This window comes from Zalophus californianus, chromosome 2 (assembly GCF_009762305.2).
Source record: "Zalophus californianus isolate mZalCal1 chromosome 2, mZalCal1.pri.v2, whole genome shotgun sequence".
NCBI lineage: Eukaryota > Metazoa > Chordata > Mammalia > Carnivora > Otariidae > Zalophus > Zalophus californianus.
In genome coordinates this window covers 69048932-69069959 of record NC_045596.1, presented here as the reverse complement: position 1 = coordinate 69069959, position 21028 = coordinate 69048932, and the positions used below count along the sequence as shown (strand labels likewise).

Genomic DNA, 21028 nt, shown 5'->3' with positions numbered 1-21028 from the left:
ATCATCTCCACAAAAACATTTTTGCAAGATGGAATGTGGAAAATGATGTAGGAGAACTTTCGACAACAAACCATAGACAGGGAGGGCTTTGAAGACAAAGAACATTCTTTCATTTCACTTTTAAAATCAACAAGACTAAGAGATTGCCAGTCCCAGCAAAGAATTCAGTGCAGGGAAGGGTGAAGGACCATCCAACCTGTGACTTGACCATCCAACCTTGTGCTTTGATCCTGGTGTCAACTGATGAGAACTGTATTCTTCCAAAAGCGAATACAGATTCTAGAAGGGTCTAACTGCTATTTTGGAAAGCCTTCCAGGTTGACTCGGTGGCTCTGAAAAAGGTAACTAACATAATGAACTTTAAATTATGATTTGATTGAGATCTCATTTCATGTGTATGTCTTGTTTCTCCAACAAAATTATAAACTATGTCACCTACTTCCAACCTCTCATTAACAATAATTAATAATTAAAATAATTAATTTTCTGATTTACTTAGCAAACAGTAAATGAAGTCTAGGTATGTCACTGTGCCAGGTGTCATGAGAAAAGAATTAGCCATGTGGGGAGGACCAGATAGTCCCGGGCTCGAAATCTACCTTAGGTAAAGAGTGTAACCTCTCCAAGCTTTTGTTTCCCCTCCTGGGAAAGTGGGATAGTAAAGTGGGTTAAAAAATAAGTATATAAAACACTGGTGCTCATCTGGCATTCAGTCCTTCTTAATACATGGCCCTAGAAGGGAACTGAGGGGTAAATCATGATCCTTATTCCCAAGGAGCTTAAAATCTAGGAAGCCATATAAAACAGGTGACAATAATTTTTATAAAACGTCATCTAATTGGTATCCTGGGAGATACCTTCTTCTCAGCCAATTTTCCTGGTTGGCTAAGGATTTTACGCTTCTAAGCATTTTTTTAAAAAATTATTTGAATTAGAAATGTTTCTAATAATATCTTATATATGTTTTCTCCTTGATAACCTGAACATCTTTTAATATTTTCATAACTCTGCAATCACTTTATGAACATCAGCTTAGAGTACTTTGCTAAGTGGACACTTTGCTAGGTCTATTTGCTCTACCTTCAGTGGCCTTAAATTGCTATAATTTTGAGGATTTCTGTGTGATATTTTTAGAAAGTCTCTTGTCCTTTCATCAGATGTCACTTCTTAAAGCTGTCAGAGTTTGTGTCTGTAATATTGCTCTGCCTCCAAATTTACTGCTTCAAATATACATTAGTCCAAGGATGGAAAGCACTTGCAAGTTAGAATTGCTTTTACATTTTCTATAAATATTATGTATTCATTAAAAAATATAAATATATATCCACCCTTAAATGAGAAGTTATTTTAGAAATGACGACTGAAATAATAAAAGCAAGAGTCACAGGTTTTCAACCTGAAGTTTAAAATATCAACATGACAAAATACAAATAATATTAAAAATTTAATAAACTAGGTAAGCTTTGCAGTAAGCATGACTGATGAAGGATTAATATCTTTATATGCAAGTTCATATAAATCAACAAGAAGCCAATGAAATAAAAGGCAATATGTAAAGCAAGTCACAAAGAGGAAATGATAATTAGTGAATGAACATACGAGAAAATGTCTAACTTTTTTAATGATCTAAGAAGTATGAATTAGTTAGCCTTTGGCTACTAAAGTAACAACTTTAAAAAATTTTTTAATAAAAAAAAGTTTTTAATTTTGTGAGAGCTGTGCATCAGATATTCTGTTTTGGAAAGCATTTTGTCAATCGACATAAGGAATCATTAAAAAGTCCACTGTTATATAATATTTGGAAGTGCTATATACACAGAGATAACATGATAATAACATTTGCTGTTAAAGTTGGAAGGAAGATATACCAGTTATCCAAAAATAAGGGATAGGTGAAGGAAATTATGTTTTATTGAGTTAAATATAGTTATGTGGTAGTGGATTAACTAAACATGCTAAATATACAGGTTTACATATACTATGAAGCCTTGTCTATGTTTAAAACAGTGAGGTACTGGTCCATGCATGGACAGACTGGCAGAATAAAAGAGAAAATTCAGACATGGACGCAAGCACCATGGGAACTTGTTACATGATAAAAGTGTCATCTCAAATCACTGGGGGAAAAGGATGGGCTTTTCAAAAACTGAGGTTGGGGTAATTGGGTAGCCATCTGGAAAAACACAAAAGTGAATCCTACTCACACCATATAAACTCCAAATGAATTAGGTGTCTAAATGTTAAAACAAACAAAAACAAAAACAGACAAAAAAACATACAAGTACTAGAAGAAAACATAGATACATGGAAAGCCTTTCTAATTATGCTTTAAACCAAATCAAATAAAATTTGATAAATTAATTAATATAAAATTAAAGGAAAAAACTTTCTCATGACTTTTTTAAAAAGCAAAGTCAAAAGACTAATAAAATATTTGCAATGTGTATCACAAAAAACAAATCTTCAATTTGTCACTTTAATATGTAAAAGCTCTTAGAAACTGAGAAACAGGAAAAAACAAAATCCCAATAGAAAAAAAAATGTACAAAAAAAAGTGAACCCCCATAAAGGTATATAAATTCCTGGCCCACAAAAGTAAAAAAAGATGGAATTCTCAAAGTAAGGGAAATTTAAAGCATAACTACACCTACTAGGTAAAAAAAAAAAAAAAAATGTTAACATTTGACAGCATACTCTGTTGGCAAGGCTGAGGAGAAAAGGTATTGTTACATATTAATATGGGAGTGCAATACTGTGTAGCCTTATGGTAATATCCAAAAAGACTACATGCATCTACCCTTTAACCAAGCAATACTACTTCTTGAATTTTACCTTAAAGATTCACCTCTAAAATTATAAAACAACATATGCTCATGGTATACTTAGAAAAAGTAATAATAATTTTGTAATAAAAGTAATAATTTTAAATGATACTTTTGTAATATAGAATACAGAAATAGCCTAAATGCTATTGAAAAAAATTCTGATACTTCAACACAATGAAATCATATGAAGTTGTAAAAACAAACAAAACAAGGAAAAGTTCTGAGAACTGCTAATAAAGTGATTTACAGGCAACACTGTCAAGTGAAGACAACAAAATATAAAACTATATATACACAAAGAATTTTGTCTAAAAAAAAGGAAGAATAAGAATATACCTATCTGAAAAATATAATACATTATATGTTAAAAAAAAAAAGATAGCAGGAAGGGAAAGTGAAGGGGGGCAAATCGGAGGGGGAGACGAACCATGAGAGCCTATGGACTCTGAGAAACAAACTGAGGGTTCTAGAGGGGAGGGGGGTGGGGGGATGGATTAGCCTGGTGATGGGTATTAAAGAGGGTACGTACTGAATGGAGCGCTGGGTGTTATGCGCAAACAATGAATCATGGAACACTACATCAAAAACTAATGATGTAATGTATGGTGATTAACATAACATAAAAAAAGAAAAAAGAATATACCTGTCTTAGAGGCCCTGGGTGGCTCAGTCAGTTGAGCATCTGACTCTTGATTTCAGCTCAGGTCATGATTTTGGGGTCACAAAATCAAGCCCCATGTTGGTCTCCATGCTGGGCATGGAGCCTGCTTGGGATTTTCTCTTTCTCCCTCTCCCTCTGCCCCTCCCATGTCCCTCTCTTTCTCTAAAAAAAGGAAAAAAAAAAGGAATATACATATCTTAGTTTACTTATTTACTCTTTGCATAGTTTTGACTTTAAACTATGTAAAAGATTTACCATTCAGAAAACAAAATTAAATTCAAGAGAATAAAAAAATAGTGTGCCTCTGCTTGGAGGAGTTCTTGGATCATAAAAACATGCTTGGCTCACCCATGCAGGGCAGACTGAAAGTTCTGATTGATAAAGCCTTAGGCTGGAGCTTTCTACATGAGTTAATTCTGAAGAATTAACCCTCTTAGAGGCTCCCCAGATGGACTGGGACCCAGCTGCCCAAAGCCAGCACCTTCTTCATAAGCACTCTTCATCAACTTTTTTTTCTGCCATCTGGCTTCACTTCTTCAACATGCTTTTTTGGATCACTTCCCCAACAGTGATTTTCATTCAAATCCTTGTTTCAGGGCCTGCTCTGGGAACACCCAAACCAAGAGAGGTTGTATTATTTTAAATCAAAAATTTAAATTACAGGAGTTATCACTTTAATCACAAATTTAAAAAAATTCCATATATTTTATTCATGCAAACAGAACACAGTGGGCCAGCTGAGCCAGTGTAAGTTTGTGGTCAGTAGGTCACTGGATGAGAACTTTAGACAAGTTTCATTAGGGCTTCCTTCTTCTGCACTGTTAACAATTTTCTCTCTGCCAATCCTGATTCAAAGGGTTACTGGGTCTGCAAGAGGCTGGAATCTGAGAAGAAATCCCTGTGTGTCTGCTTCCCCTGTGGGCTCAGTGAGCCCCATACATAAGCCTGGTTTCTCAGAGCCCAAGGAGGGAAATGACTAGAAAGTCTGAGCCCTCCAGGCCCTTGAGTGTGGGAAACTGAAAGAAAAAGAGAGCAGGGAGCTTTATCCAGGAACCTTAGCAGAAGAATAAAAGCTAATTATCTTCCTCCACACTGAGCAGCTGTAGGAAAGAATCTACTTTTTTACCTTTTCTAACTTCTAAAGGCTGCCTACATTCCTTGGCTTATGGTCCCCTTCCATCTTGAAAGCCAGCAATGGCAGGTAGAGTCTTTCTCCTGTCACATCACTCTGATACTGACTCTTCTCCCTCCTTCTTTCATATTTGAAGGACACTTGTGATGACACAGGAACCTTCTGGATAATCCAAGATAATCCCTTTATTTTAAACCTACTTCCATTTGCAAACTGAATTCCCCTTTGCCAACTAGCCTAACATATTCACAGGTTTCAGGGTGAACAGTCAATTGGATGGGTGGGCACTATGCTGCCTATGGTAAATGGCGTGTATTTTTTTCCTCTGACATTTTCTAGTTGGTTAATTGCTGATTTCCAGGAATGCTACTATTTCATGTATATTAATCTTGAATCTAGTGAACAAGCCAAACTCATGTCTAAATTGTTCTAATGATATATCTGATGCCTCGCTTGGATTTTCTACTTAGTTTTATTATTTGTAAATGTTTTTCTTTTCGTTTTAAGTGCTTGCAGTCTTATTTTTCTTGCCTTTTAAAGTTGGCTAGGATGGGGCGCCTGAGTGGCTCAGTCGTTAAGTGTCTGCCTTCGGCTCAGGTCTTGATCCCAGGGTCCTGGGATCAAGCCCCACATCGGGCTCCCTGCTCGACAGAGAGTCTGCTTCTCCCTCTCCTTCTGTCTGCCGCTCTGCCTACTTGTGCTCTCTAACTCTGTTAAATAAATGAATAAAAATCTTTAAAGTTGGCTAGGACATCCAGTACAATGCTAAATAATGGGGCTAATCACGAGAATTCTTACCCTGCTGCTGACTTGAATAGGAATGTTAATAAATTTTTCTAAAGAACGATAACATTTTTAGGAGGTTTTTCATAGATATCTCTTTTCAAAATAGTAGAAAATATTCTCTATTCCTAGTTTACTAAGAGTTTATATCACAATCGAATATTGAACTATAGTTTTATAGTTCAAATATTTTTTCTCTATTGAGAAAACCCTATGAAATTTTCTTCCAAATTTTATAGATGTCTGAATATTGAACCATCCTTGCATTTTTGAATAATGATCTCTTGGCTATCGTGTAGTTTTTTAGACACTGCTGAAAATTTTTGTCAATATTACATCAAGTGTTTTGCTTTTATATTCATACATGAGAATATACTATACTTAGTCTTATCCTTATATCCATTTTTAACATTAAAGTTACACTAGCTACATAAAGCGGTTTGGTTAGATTTCCTATTTTAAGCCTCTGACCCAGCCTGCCTAAAAGAGGCATCTTCTGCTTTTATGGGTTTTTAAAATGATGCCTACAAATATGAGGCTTGCTGTTATTTGGAGATTGGTGTGGAAGAGGGGCAAGACATTTTACCATTAATTTTATTTCTTTCATGGCTACTGATTTATTTATGATTTCTATTTTTTCTAGGCTAGGTTAATAATCTATGTTTTGTTGGGAAATTATCTATTTCATCTAAAATTTCAAGTTATTGCTTCAGTATTGTCATACTATTCTCCTATGAACTTTAAATCCCTTTTATATCTGTAGTGTTAATGTCTTTTCCTTCCCAATGCTATTGATTTGTGCTATCTCCCTTTTCTTCTTACTCCCATCTACAAATGGCAGTTTCTCCTGTAGCTGCCTGCAGACAGTTTTGTGTCATGGACAAATCCTCCTGTGGGAAAGGAGATGATGAGGCATTTGAGAGAGGAGTAAAAGGTCAAAGCACCTGAATGAGGCCACTTCTCTCAGTAGAGAGAGAGATGATGTGAAGGAACTTAGAAAAGAGGAGAGTGTTTAGTAATTTGAATAAATATCTGCAGAACAGTCTATTGGAATGGCCCTCTATAAATTAGCCTCTATGAATATGGAAAGAATACTATAATACCTTTGTTACCCATCTAACTCCATAATTTATCTTGCATTTTCAGACTATCGTAAATACTTAATAAAGTGTTACTGACCTGGGAATTTTTGACAATATAAATCTATTTATGTAATAGCTCTAAGACTCACCTGTGACTGACACTTTGCAGAAGCAAAGCAATAGATAAAACTATACATGATAGTTAATGTATTGCTGCAAAAGGCAATCCAAATAGCTCATTCTTAAACTCATTAAGAAATAAATAGATTACCTATACAGAACAGCTGGGGATATGATTAGTTACTGAATATCAAAAAGGGAAGCAATGTGGCAAGGCCTAACACTAGAAAAGGTACATACTATGTGTGCAGAATTATGCCCAAAGAAAGGAATTTGCACTATCACAGAATAAAAGTTGCAGGAATTATATAAGAGTGGACCATTCCACAAAGACTTTCAAAACCCTGATGAGGAACTAATTTCCCCAGACAGAAATAGGAATGCAGATCTTTTATAGGAAAACAGATTGCAGGTAAAGGCAACATACACGCATTAGGACCTCTGTCATGACAACTCTCAAGTAGAACAAGTGAAATGAGGACATTAGTTCAAACCTCTCACACAAACACCAAAATTATAAACAAACCAGAACCAGGCAATCTGAAGAGTAGAGAAGAGAACCCATCATAATGGGGGGGAAAATCACGGAAAAAAAACAAAGCAGTAGGTAAGGAAGCATTTCACAATATCAGATATAGTGGGCATTTATTATTTTAATACCCAAATATCACTTGTTCTTTCAAGAAATTCTCCTCTGGTCACGTGGCTCTGGTTGTTAGTTGACTATAACTGAGTCCCACCTGGCCGGCTAGAATGTACGCATTCTATTGAACTGAGCTAATCAGAGCCTGCTGAAACTGACAAAGCTTGTGCTAGGAGAATTCTTCTCTTTGCCAGGCTGTAGCAATGTGAACAAGGTCTTCCCACAGAAGGTGCCCTCGCTGGGGGAGAATGCAGTCTCAGAGAAAAGAGCCATCATGCTGACAGGAAAAAGACACATGTAAAGAATCCTGACCGCAGTCAACCCCCAGATCTAGTCAGCCTTAATGTTAACTCTGCACCAACTCTTCCTACAATTTGCTTATATGAGATGATAAATTCCTCTCTGTGTTAAAACTATTTCAAATTGGTTTTCTGTCTTCAAACAAAGACTCATGACTAAGAGACCAACTACACGCATGGAGTCAAGTAATTAAAAAAAACACACACACACACACAAGAAACCTTTACAAAGGAAAAGGAAGTAATTCTAAACTGAGAGTATTTAGGCAGCTGGACAGGAGAACTGAAAAATTGAACAAAAGAAAATGTTTCTCCTTAAACGTGGTGTGCCGTGATTATTTAGCACTGCTTTTGTAAGTGCGTTAAAAATGATAGTTAGCTGACCAGTGGGTATATTAGTGTTCCCAGGGGCCAAAATGAAACGCTGGAGAAGAATCCCCATGTGGCTGACATGGTGGCAACGGGGAAAAGATTTATGCTTCCTCTAGAGGCCTATCATGCCCACGCTTATTTCCTCTTCACTTGAAGTGTCCATTGGAGGTTTGGTAGCCATTTCTGAACTAACAGAACCTAATAAATTTCTTTCCCAACCCTCTTTTGGAGTTAGATGGCAAATTCCCTTTGGAATCACCTCTTGACTGAGATATTCCTATGAATAAGTGAAGGTCAATAGCCATTACTGCTATCCTTCTGTGTGTAGAGCAGGAGGTGACAGGAGCAGGAGTGAGAGAAGCCCTGAAGATCCACAAGGCACAAACAAATCCAAATTAATCAAAGGGGCAGGAAATGTAACCCGTGGCCAACCCCTGGATGAGACAGTCCACTAACCCCTGGGCAGGGGGATGGGGTGAAATAGATAAAGGGGTTTGAGTACACTTACTCTGACGAGCACAGGGTAATGTATAGAAATGTTCAATCATTTTATTGTACACCTGAAATTAATATAACACTGTATGTTAATTATAAGTCAATTAAAAAGGTTGGGGAGAATCAGTACTCTGTCAATTGTTCATACTCTAGAGGACAGAGTACTGAAAAAGGATTTGAGTGTGTTTTCCAGGTTAGGTTAGGTTAGGTTTTATGAATGAGTAACATTCCGTTATACACACACACATACACACATATATTATATGTTATATACTTACCCACACCACATCTTCTTTATGCATTCATCTATGGATGGACACTTTGGTTGCATCCATTTGTTGGTTATTATAAACAATGTTGCAATAAACAGGGGTGCATATATCTTTTCAAATTAGTGTTTTTGTTTTTTGGGTAGATACCCAGTAGTGAAATTACTGGATGACAGAGTACTATTTTAATTAGCTTCTAATTCACTTGAAGCTCTTTGTGACAATGGGAAATAATTTTACCTCTCTCAGCCCCTCTTTCTTCTGGATCAAAAGAATCATCATTATCATACAATATCTAATATTCTTAGCTTTGTATTAGTTACATGTGAAATAAATAGTCTTTTACTTTTGAAAAAATTATGACAAGTTACAGAGAAATCTGATCTGGACTCAGGCACCTTGAACTTCAATTCAGCACTAAATTATCCTAGGAATCTCCTATATTTCCAAACAATTCCAAAAGACACGGTAAATTAAAAAATTCCTTAGCATCCAGGTGGCAAACCTTTAGTAAAATATAGTAACCTCAACCACTCTAGAGTTGAGTATTCTCTGACTGCATTTTCAACATCCACAGTACACAAATTATAATGGCCCTTAGTGACTGAAATTAAACATTTAATGAGCAACTACAATCAGCCAGGTAATAAGCTATGGTGTCTCCAGCAATAAAAATAGCAACCTAAATAATAATAACTAGGAGAATGGCTAATATGTACTGTACTTACTATGTGCCAGGCATTTTGCTGAGCATTATCTCTCTTTTAAAAAAAATATGGAATAATTCATGAATTTGTGTGTCATCCTTGTGCAGGGGCTATCTTAATCTTCTCTGTATCTTTCCCATTTTAGTATATGTGCTGCTGAGGCAAGCACTAAGCATTATCTCATTTAATCCTTATAGCACTATGAGGTAGGACCTATAATTATCTCTATGTTATAACTGATGCCCAGTGAGGTTAAGTAATTTGCCCACGGTCACATGGTTAATGGGTGGAGAAATGAAACTAGAACCCAGACTTCCAATTCTGGGTGAAATTGTATTCCCCACAAGAAAAAGATACTTTGAAGTCCTAACCCCCACTGCTTCAGAATACGACCTTATTTGGAAATACAGCTATTGCAGATATAATTAGGTAAAATGAGGTCACCCTGGAGTAGGGCAGCCCCTAACCCAGTATGACTGGTGTCCTCATGAGCAGATGGCCATGAATTCAGAGACTCGCGGCAAGAAAGCAGGCGACAATGAAGACAGAGATTGGGAGTGACGTAGCCACAAACCAAACAAGGCCAAAGACCGCCAGCAAACTACCAGAAGCAGGAAGATGCAAAGGAGGACTTCCCTACAGGTTTCAGAGGGAGCATGGCCCTTGACTTCTAGCCTCCAGAGCTATGAGAAAATACAGTCTGTGTTTTGAAACTACCTAGTTTGTGGTACTTTGTTACAGCAGCTTTAAAAAACTAATATAATGTCTAACTCCAATGCCTTCAGTGTGCCATGTTTTATTACCGCATCAGCTTGAAGTCTTCCCTGGATGATAAAAGAAACATTCAATTACATGCAAAGTAGATATAATTTTTCAATTTTATTAAATTCTAATTACACAAAGATCCACACAAGACAGATACTTTTTTTAATCAGAAGTCTTATTCTCTGCCTCAGCTGTGGTAAACATAATTTTGGTAGTTATTTTTAAATATCTTATAAAATAGCCTTTTAAATTATGGGAATGGCCAACATTTATCCTGAAGCAATTTTCATCTTTAAAAAAGGATTCATTGTGTTTTGTGGGTGGCTGTTCGACTGTTTTATTTAAATTACCACACTCTAAGAACTCATCAGGAAGAAACAGACTAATAGTAGAGAGGACAAACAAGACAAGTTTACACAATACATGATCCTAGGCAGCCAGCAATTTACTAGACCACAACATGGATTTTGTTGCAAAGGAAAGAACTGAATACATGTAACACAGACTCAGAGGAGAGAAGAAAGATACAGTGAGGATATCCTGTCTTGGAAGTGACAGAGAAAGAAATGGATACACGAGGAAAGGCAGGTTCAGTGATAGAGAAAGAAATGGATACACGAGGAAAAGCAGGTTCAGGTGAGCAGAGGAAGAAAAGGAGCCTGAGAAGCATGTGGAGAACCTCGTAGGAGATGAGGAGAAGAGGTTGGGGGGAAAGAAAGAGAGAGAGAGAGGAGAAAAGAAATGAGGTGGGAGGGATAGTAAAGGAGAAAAACCATTCTGAGTTGTGTGAAGGTGTGAAATGTTTTGTCTTTTTTGTTGACTGGTATGCGTGGCAGACATTTTCTTCAGGGTCTTAGGGCCAGCTCCCACAGAATGAAATGAGACATTCCATGGCACTTTCTCATAATGATAAGTATCCAGTCAAAAATCCAAAGGAGGAAAATACTCTTATAAAGTGTCATTTTTTTTACATCTTGGCAAAGCCTGTTCTCTGAAACAAAAGAGCAGTGTATATCCCCATCACGTTGTTGAAGAGTCCCTTTTAAGAGCCGCCCCATCACATGCAATACTTGATCACCATCAAAGCCCAAGTTTTCTAGTGCCAAGAGCCAAGTGTGCTGTGGTTTGATCTTTGAGAAATATTTCTGGATAGTAAAGATCAAGGGCCATAAATATGGAGGCACATCTTGTCACCATTCTGTTTGTGCTCTTAGAACATGGTATTTATTAGGAGCAGAGCTTTCCCAGTAAGAGGCATAATTATTATAGTCCATAATACCAAAGTAGCATTTTTTAATGTATCATATTTAATTTACAAATATATATCATTTTAAATGTATTTATTATGTATCATAAATATAAATATACATATAATTAAAAATTACATGAAAAGCCTCAGGGTTCAAAGTAAAATTATCCTTTAGTAAATTCAAACCAGGAAAAGCATCCTGAAAAAGCAAAGGAAAGTCGGGAGAATTAAAGTTGCACATCTCAAAGCAGGTTTTTATTATGCTTTAAGAAAAACATGCTGCCACGTTAGAGCAGATGAGCATTTCCAAATACCTGGATAAAGAAAGAGTGTCTCAAAGAGAAAGTGTTCTTCAGGTACTGGTTCAACTTTCAGCACTAGAAAATGTTTCTATATTTAATATATTGATAAACGTCTCCTCTTTCTGCAACACATTGCATATGTTTTTAAATGTGTGCCCATGTCTTTTTATAATCTAAACATCCCTTTTTTCCTTTGCTTCATTTTTTTAATTCAATTAAGCAATATCCAGTTAAAACATACAGATGAAAGCTAATACTAGGAAGTAGAATCTGATAAATAAGATCAATCATTTAGCTAGAATTCTCTAACACTTCAGACAATGCGGTGATCACTCATTGCAGGGACAGACTGGAGGAAGGTTTCATGGAAGACAGGAATGGACCCAGGGCTGACCAGACTCACACAAGGAGAGGGGAGGGAATTCCAGGCAGGGAAAGGCCCAGAGAAAGGAGGACTGACTACTGGAACATGGGGAGAGGACAGTGGAAAGACTAGCCTGTGGGGAAGAACACACAGAGGAATGAGGCTGACTAGGTTAATTATGACTGGAAAGTCCCAGTGAGAAGTGGCCAGTGTAGACTCTGTGGGGAGAAGAAAGATAAGAAGAAAGCAGTAGTTTACAGAACAGGCACCAATATGAAAGATTAATTTAATTGCAGCAAAAGCTAAAGGCAGATAAATTACTTTGTTGTACAAAACTGCAATAACCCAGACATCGGATGGCCAGGGCCTGAGGAAGGGTGACTGGAGCGAGAATGGAAGGAAGGAGTATTACAAAAGATGAATTCTCAGAGCTTGAAGACAGGATGTTGGAGTTTTATCTGTAGGATCTGCATTGTGCTTCTCTTTTGGCTGGTGGGGACAAAAACATTTCTCAGCCTTTTAGCCTTAGGTGAAATGCTTATGAGTCAGGAAGAGAAACACTGCCTCCCCCCCCCCCCCCCCCCCCGCCCCAACCAGCTTTACTGAGGTAAAATTGGCAAATACAATTGTAAGATATAGAAAGTGTATAAAGTATATATCATAGAGAAATAATCTTTGAAAGCTATAATTTCAGAATAGAAGATCACTCCTGCAACCTTCAAAATAAACCACTCAATTCTGCAAATATCTCTCTTAAGGTGTTATCTTTTTTTTTGAAGTTAGCATTTTTAAGACATTATTTTCTTTAATAGTAACCTTGCTCTTGTTGCTGCCCCAAATTATTTTCTTTGAGTATATTTGAATCAGGATTTCAGGAAAGATATTTTATGTTTTCCCCATTGCTTTGCATAAGAGGAACCACATGAGCAATGCAAATGCAAAGGTCTGTATTAATTGAGATATGCTTTCTGTACAGTGTAAAACTCAATCCTAAGGCCACACATCTGGAAACTTCAAAAATCTGAATCAATTCGGGGCACCTGGGTGGCTCAGTCATTAAGTGTCTGCCTTCGGCTTAGGTCAGGATCCCAGGGTCCTAGGATCGAGCCCACATCGAGCCCCACATCAGGCTCCCTGCTCATAAGCAAAGATGCCAAGCTTCTCCTCAAAGTTTAACCAGAGTCTAGACACTTTTCTAATGAGAGGGCTACCTGCACTTTCAGGCAGGTGGAAAATAGAAATATAAAAAGTGGCAAGACTGGGGACCTCCCATTCATTCTTTGATTCACTTATTGAACAACTATTTATTGAATATCTGTTTCTATGCAATGTGACAACTGCAAAGATGAATAAGAACCTGTCCCTAGGTGAATAATAATGAAGTCTGGGATTTAATAGTACATTACAGTTTATCAAGTCCTTTCTCTTAATGTGTGAAGATCTTCTCCTCGGAAGAAGTTAGGAACCACTTCCCTTTTTTTAGATCAGAAAGTAGAATCATAAAAGTCTTCTGCAACCCACATCTCTTAATGCTCATACCCACCACTGTTTCTTGGGTTATTCTCTCTCTTCCAATGAGAATGCTCTCATTTATTATTCAGATATTGATGATATTCATAAATATAACCAAATACCTACCATGTGCCAGCCACCAGAGGCTTTGGGATAGAGAAGGTGAAATAAACAGAATCAGTGTCCTCAAGGAGTTCATATCCCAGTGAGCTAAAAGGCAACTAAGCAGATAGAGGGAAGTGATCAATGGCCCAAAAGAAAGCTCAGTGTGTCAATGTGCAAATCTCTGGGAGCTTTGCAAATCCAACCATCCAAGTTCAAGACCCATCTTCACTGTATAGATTGCACTTTACAAAACCTCAGTTCACATTTGTTTGGTTTTCCCCTAAACTTCCAAGCAATTAGAATCTACAATTTAGTACCTTATTACATATGTCCTTTTATATCTCCAATTTTTATTTATTTTTTTAAAGATTTATTTATTTATTTTAGAGAGAGAGAGTGCAAATGGGTATGGGGCAAAGGGAGACAGAGACATAGAATTTTAAGCAGACTCCCCACTGAGTGCGGAGCCTGATGTGGGGCTCGATCTCAGGACCCTGAGATCATGACCTGAGCCGAAATCAAGAGTCAGGTGCTTAACTGACTGAGCCACCCAGGTACCTCTGCATCTCCAATTTTTAAAACATGTTTCTTACCTAATACCAGATTTCTAAGTTCCACATGGGCAAGGATGAAGTCCTATGGGCTCTTATATTCCTCTCTAAGGCCATGAGCATTCCATTTCTTAATTGATGATTCATAAATACTTATTGCTTGATTTATATGCATCATGTGATATAATTGAAACAGTGTATTTTTCTTAGCTAATCTTGACTAAGATAAGTTTCTTTAAAAGTTGTGGGAAGGAAATCTGGAATAAGAAAAAGATTTTGGTAAACACTTATTCCATCCTCACTCTAAATATTCCTAATTGTTTTAATGAGTTGATACCTATTAGAGGTTGGCATTAACTCCCATTTTGAAATTAATCTGTATTTTTTTTAGATTTATTTATTTATTTTACACAGAGAGAAAGCATGTTTCAGGGAAGGGGCAGAGAGAGAATCCTCAAGCAGACTCCGTGTGGGGAGCCCACACTCCATGTGGGATCATGACCTGAGCGGAAAGAGCCGCTTAACTGACTGAGCCACCCAGGTGCCCTGGTTATTAATCTGTATTCTTAGTCATAGGGTAGTCAAACTATTTCCTAAGGACATAAAATTTATTGTCATCACCTAATATATGTTTATTCTCTATTGGAGCCATGGCATTAAAGTGAATACCATGGAACACTAGACTTCTCAGTACCCAATACTATGGAAATATGGGGCTGTCATAAACATCTGAATCAGTGCTGTCCCACAGAAATATAATGAAAGCCATGTATAAAATTTTCTATCTACACAGAAAAAGTAAAAAGAAACAGGTGACATTAATTTTAATAATGTATTTAAACCCAATGTATCCAAAAATGTATCATTTCAGCATGTAAACAACATTAAAAATATTAGTGAGATGTTTTACATTCTTTTTAATAAGTCTTAAAAATCCAGTGCAGATTTTATGCTTACAGCACATCTCAATTTAGAGGTTAAATTTGTATCAGAAATGCTTGATTGGTATTGGAAATTAAGTTTAAAACTTACAGCTCAAAAAAGCAGATATCCAGAAAACTTGTTATTCTAAAAAACAGTTAAATTATTTTTAACAATTACAAAAAGATGTTTTGAAACTTAGCTATATAAGTTAGTTAAGTTAAATAAAATCAGAAACAAATTAAAAACTCAGTTCCTCAGTTGTACCAACACTATGGCAAATGCTTAGTAGCTGTGGCCACCAGACTAAATAGCACAGACCTAGATCAATCTCTATCCACATTTCTTCTTCAACAATAATACATAAGCCATAGGTTTCATTGTCTTACTTTGGTTTGTACTCTGTGGTTTAATGGGACTCTCCTTTAAGAGGTGATCATGGGAGATGGTCATGGCAGTTACTGTGAGGGAAGGGCCAATCCCAGGCCCAATCAAGGGTGCAAGCTCAGTGGGAGCTCTCTTCAACTGGACCCCTTAAGAATGCACCTTAACTTTTCATGGTTTCACACATTTGACCTTGAGTCATCACCATAGGCAGGAGGAAAAGAAGAAATGGAAGAGTGATAAAGGCTTTCTAGACTTCCAGGTGTTTCTCTCCCATGTAAAAGCCATGTGACCTCTTAGAGATCCCTCTCATTTTCTTAGAATGCAGATAAGTGCCTATGAGTTATACATGGTTGCATTTTTTTTTCATAAAAGGACCACAGTCAGGGGTAAACATTTTAGTAAATATTTTAAAACTTTCGTGTATACAGACTCACGTGAGAAATTTGTTAGAATGTAGATTCCAGGGCCCTATTTCCAAAGATTCTAATTTTTCTCTGGGCTGTAGAGGAGAAAGACTCTCCTCCCTCTCTTCATTCTCTTCTGGCCAGGACAGTGAATCAGGCTCATGGATTTCCCCTCTTGGGGAAGTGAACTCTCGCTCCCTTAACAGTTCAGCACAAGGCTCAGCCCAGAAACATGACACAGAGTCACTCTGCTCTAAAGTGTTCTTCCTTTTCCCATTAGTAAAACTGAAAAACTCAGAATACCCAAGTAAGCATGTCATAGAGAAAATAACAACACAACCCATTTGACTGCTTTCTGTCGCGTGTGGGGTTAAACTGCAAAACTTGAGTGAGACATGGCCCAGATCATTAGGGTCCACACCACATGGAAATCCAGTCTAGAAAGTCAAGCCAGGTATTCAACATGGCCAGTATTTTACTGTGTTAGCTCCCTTAGCTCCCCTGTAGTAGGTGTCTGGATGAGATTCAAAATGTCAGTCAACTTTGACACATTAACACTGATTCTTTGCAAACAAGTATTTCGTTTCCTCACAAAAATCTCCTTGTTCCTGTCACCAAAGGAAAGAAAATAAACTATTAGCCTGCCTCATGGCTTATGCATTTATTTTACTTGGATAAAAGGACGGCACACTTTTCATTAACCAGCTTAAGAGAAAAAGGAACTCAACCATAACTACTTCTTGTTTAGATTAGAAATTAAAAAGACGGAAAAGGGATTGGAATGCCTGGGGAGACCCAAGTGTATGGCAAAGCTACGATGTGTCCAGTATACTGCTCCAACAGTATAACTAAGAAGCTGGGGACACGGTGTCGCGTTTCTTAATTTGGCCTGGTGGAACTGCTTTGGCAAATACACATTTTTAATGTTGACAATGAATAGCAGTAGGCAACAATGCATTTTGCATGTATATAGTTATCTCAAAGTGACTTCTCTCCTCCAGTTAGTCTTTATAAAATCTCTGAGAAGTAAATGTTCTTTTCCAGAATTTAATACCCACAGAAGTTATTTCCCCAAAGTTGCTCTTAATGACTGACAGAGCTGAGGCATGAAACTGTATTTTTAGGCTTCACAAAAGTACATGATTTAATACCCTGATCAGGCTATTCAGAAATGGATGGGGCAGAATGACAGGTGGTTACTAACATCTGTGACTAATAAGCTCAGCTGGGTAGGGTCTTTGCAACCTCCTTCTCTCTAACCTCCTTCCATTCATTAGTCACCAAGTTTAGTCCTTTTAACCCTTTTGTAATTCTTCACTCCTTTCCTTCTTCTTCATCAGCAGAGTCCAAATTCATGGACACCAAACTCCTGGACACTTATCAAATGTCTCCTAATATTCTCATTGCAGCATTATCTCTTTGCACATGGGTTTACCTCCGCCTGAGATGACTCCCTTCCTTCCTTCCTTCCTTGTCCACTTCTGAACTTTAGAAAATGACTTCATTCCTTCTTTATCCATCCATAAATCTCATACTCATCCCTCTCTATTTTGTAGGTAAGTCTTCTCCCAGAAAGGATAAACTTTCACCAAAGACACTGGGTAATATCTATTTCCCTAAAGGCTTTCCACTTGTGACCAAAACATGTGTGCTAATGTCTATAGTTAGGAGTCTGCAAAACTCACAGGAAAATGTGATGAATCATGGAGCACCTAAGGCTATGCTTTTTTATTATTACAACTGAATACACCCCGGAGCTTAAGTATGCTTGCCTTCACATTGTGGCATGGCCATTTTTATTTATACGTTGTTGAACTTGAAACCTGTCCAATATGACATGACATACACTTATGGTCAAAAGGTGATCAACAAATCATGCAGAAGATTATGATCTTTTCAAAAGCCAGAGGGGAGATCGACTTCTTCAAGGAAGGAGTTCTTTACTTTAGGTTATGAAAAGTAAACAAATAAACATTCCCACCATACCAAGGATTCCCATGCACAAATCAACAGCGGTTGTGATGGTCCTATTTCTGCTACTTGATGGCCCTGTCACTGGTGATACTCACAAGCTGTTCTTGTTTTACAACTGCTAAGCCAGAAAGGCACATGCAACCAAAAGCCCTCCTAGATTCCTGCAGACAAAGGATGATGGTACCATATCAATGACTCTCTTGTTTACCCTCAGTAAATAAACACCTGTGGTCTCTTCCTTTTCATGGCTCTCAGAAACTTTCAATATGCACCTTCCATTAGCCAAGAAGTTACAAAAATGCTGGCATTTGTATAAAAGAAAACAGAACTTTGTAACCACTAAGTGTGACTAATGGTGGAAAATGCATTCACTAAAAGAAAGAATTCACTCTGCTATTTAAAATAAAAGATCAAAATCTCACAACAAGAATAACAGTAGTCTAACTACTTCATATATTCCCCAGGGTTTGGAAGCTACCCAATCAAAATGAGATGCAAACATATATAAAATAAGCAGTACTATTAAAGGATTAAAATTGTCTTTCTCTATCCAAGAGAAATAATGCTGACACTCATCAGTGACAGCTAAGGAGAGAAACCCGAGCACTGAGTCACTATCATACCTGTATGAGCATCAGAAATGCTTGTAACACCTATCATGTTATGGGGCACTAAATTCAGACACACTATTAAAAATCAACATTCTAATAGAAGTTAATTTGACCTCATATCTAATAATTCTAGATTAATAACAATAACCTTTTTCTGTACTCAACTACTACTTGATTTGGGCTACTTCTCTTTTTTAGCATTTCTTATCAACCCCTCCATCCCTGCCAGCTCCTTTCCCTCTTCATTGAAACCCAGAAACAAAGCAGGGAAAGAGACTGTGATACCCTGCCATTTACAGGTCTCATCTTCCCGAAAAACAAAATGGCTTGTCAGGTGGGAGTGTCTACTTTTGGCTTAGGTCTCTCCTTATCTTGAGGCTTCTCATGAAATTTTATCTTATTATAATACTCGGGAAAAACTTGGGAAAAAAGGCTGTTTTCTATTATTTTGTTTCATTTGTGAAAGACTTAGATCAATATGGAAGATATCAGGAAGTAAAAAGTCATGTTGTATCATTTACTTTTTTTCCCTTAAGTTTCTATTTTCATTCCAGTATAGTTAACATACAGTGTTATATAAGTTTCAGGTGTACAACGTAGTGATTCAACACTTCCATTCAACAGTCGATGCTCATCACAAGTGCCCTCCTTATTCCCCATCACCTATTTTACCCATCCCCCACCCACCTCCCCTCTGGGAACCATCATTTTGTTCTCTATAGTTAAGAATCTGTTTCTTGGTTTGCCTCTCTCTCTTCTTTCCTTTCAAGCAAGACACTGAACTTGCAAGAGGAAAGGGCTGTTGATACGGAGCTGTCACCTGCTCAACACAATTTCAAATGCACACTAGAATTCAGAGAGTGAAGTAGCTGAAACTTCTAAGGGAACTTAAAGTTCATTCTTCTCAAATGGCATTATAGACACCCAGAGGTGTTGAAGGCTGCCATCACAAGACAACGTCCTTGGTCTACTGGTTGACAATGCACTCTGGCCAGTGTCTTCCTTGAACCAAGAAGCAAGTGTAGAGTCATAGCCAAAGTGCAGATGAAAAACACAGCTTCCAAGACCCCAGTAAGTACCTAACCCACTCAGAATCCCTCTCAGGACCCTTGCCCAGCACCACTGCTCTCTTCAGTTTGGTTTCCACGCAGCCATGTGGGTGTGAACAGACTCCAGGAGTCCTGGTGATTTTTAGATAACATCTGAACTGAAATAGAGCCTGGTTGACTTATTAATATTAAATGAGTAAAAAAGTCACAGACCAGTAAGTGCCATTTAATAGCAGAAGAGATGTGTTTCCATTACTTTTTTTGTAGTCATAATTTATGAATCTGATATTTATAGTTAAACATAAAAAAATAGAAGAAATGAGAGAGAACAAAACTGTTATTTCCCTAAAGCCTCACTTTAAACGGAAGAAATGTACCATACTAACCGTCAATGAACTAAAAAATAAACAATTATAATTTAAAAAGTTTTAATTATGAGAACATTATCAACTTAAAATTAGTCTAAGAAAGCATTGTTTTATGTGATAAAACACAAGATGTTTAATATCATGCCCAATTTAGTCAAAACTTTGAAGAGAATAAAGCAAGATAATAGGATAATTGATCAACCCAGAATACCAAGTCTTGCACCAACTCTTATAAATACCACTCATAAATGAAAAAATAAAAGTCAATCATGCTTGAATATCAGAAAAGTGTTAAACAAATCTATTAACAAAAGGTAAATTGTAGTCTGCAGAAAGAAGCACTTGTGTTGGACTAAAAACATAAAGATTAAAATATCTGAGACTCCAAGTTATATCAGATGGTCTCTATGGGGAAAAATTCATTAATAAGTTACACAATAATGAAGAATTTTATAATATTATGTCATACGAGTTCTGTTTTGAAAAAAAAAAATGTTTTCAAATAAGCTGTCAACTCCTAGTTAGTGGCCACCTATTTACCATAAACAGAGTGCTACACTCAGACCACAGAGGTAAACGTATCATTCTAATAGGAGTTGGGGCTGCCAGGTATATAACTTTACAAAAACTGCCAAACAAACACCCTATGGCTGAATTGTTCACTACAGTTCTTAACAGTCAAAAAATAAGAGTGCTTCCCTGCCTCTCATTAAAATCAACCACGGCACTGAATTCAGTCTCTTAGAAAGCCGGCAGATAGACTGATTCCTATGTGAACGCATTCTAAAGAGAATTCTCTGAATTCTCTTTGAATTCAGATGAAATAACAGGAAGTCGCAAGGTAAAGGAACTAACAACTCACAAAAAAACAGCTAATACCTTTGTTTCAAATCAAAGCTCAGATTTAAGATAAAAATTTAACTTGGTCCATTGGAAATAAGTTTCCAGGGGCTTTTGCTGCCTGTCCCCAAGTCTGTAAACACAGTCCTAATGATTCTGGTTACCATTTATGGGTCAACATTGGTATCGGGAATCCATCTCCAATCCCTTAAGCAGTCACGGGATCTGTTCCCTGACA

At 37.1% G+C, this 21028-nt stretch overlaps 1 protein-coding gene and 1 non-coding gene across 3 annotated transcripts in view; both read right to left on the bottom strand.

Annotated features, from left to right (window-relative positions):
• The window catches only part of ARHGAP24 (Rho GTPase activating protein 24), a 490733-nt gene that overhangs the window by 456512 nt on the left and 13193 nt on the right, over window positions 1-21028 (bottom strand). The window lies entirely within an intron of this gene.
• LOC113926039 lies at window positions 9451-9557 on the bottom strand. The gene has a single exon (XR_003521125.1). It is a non-coding gene; the product is annotated as a U6 spliceosomal RNA (small nuclear RNA).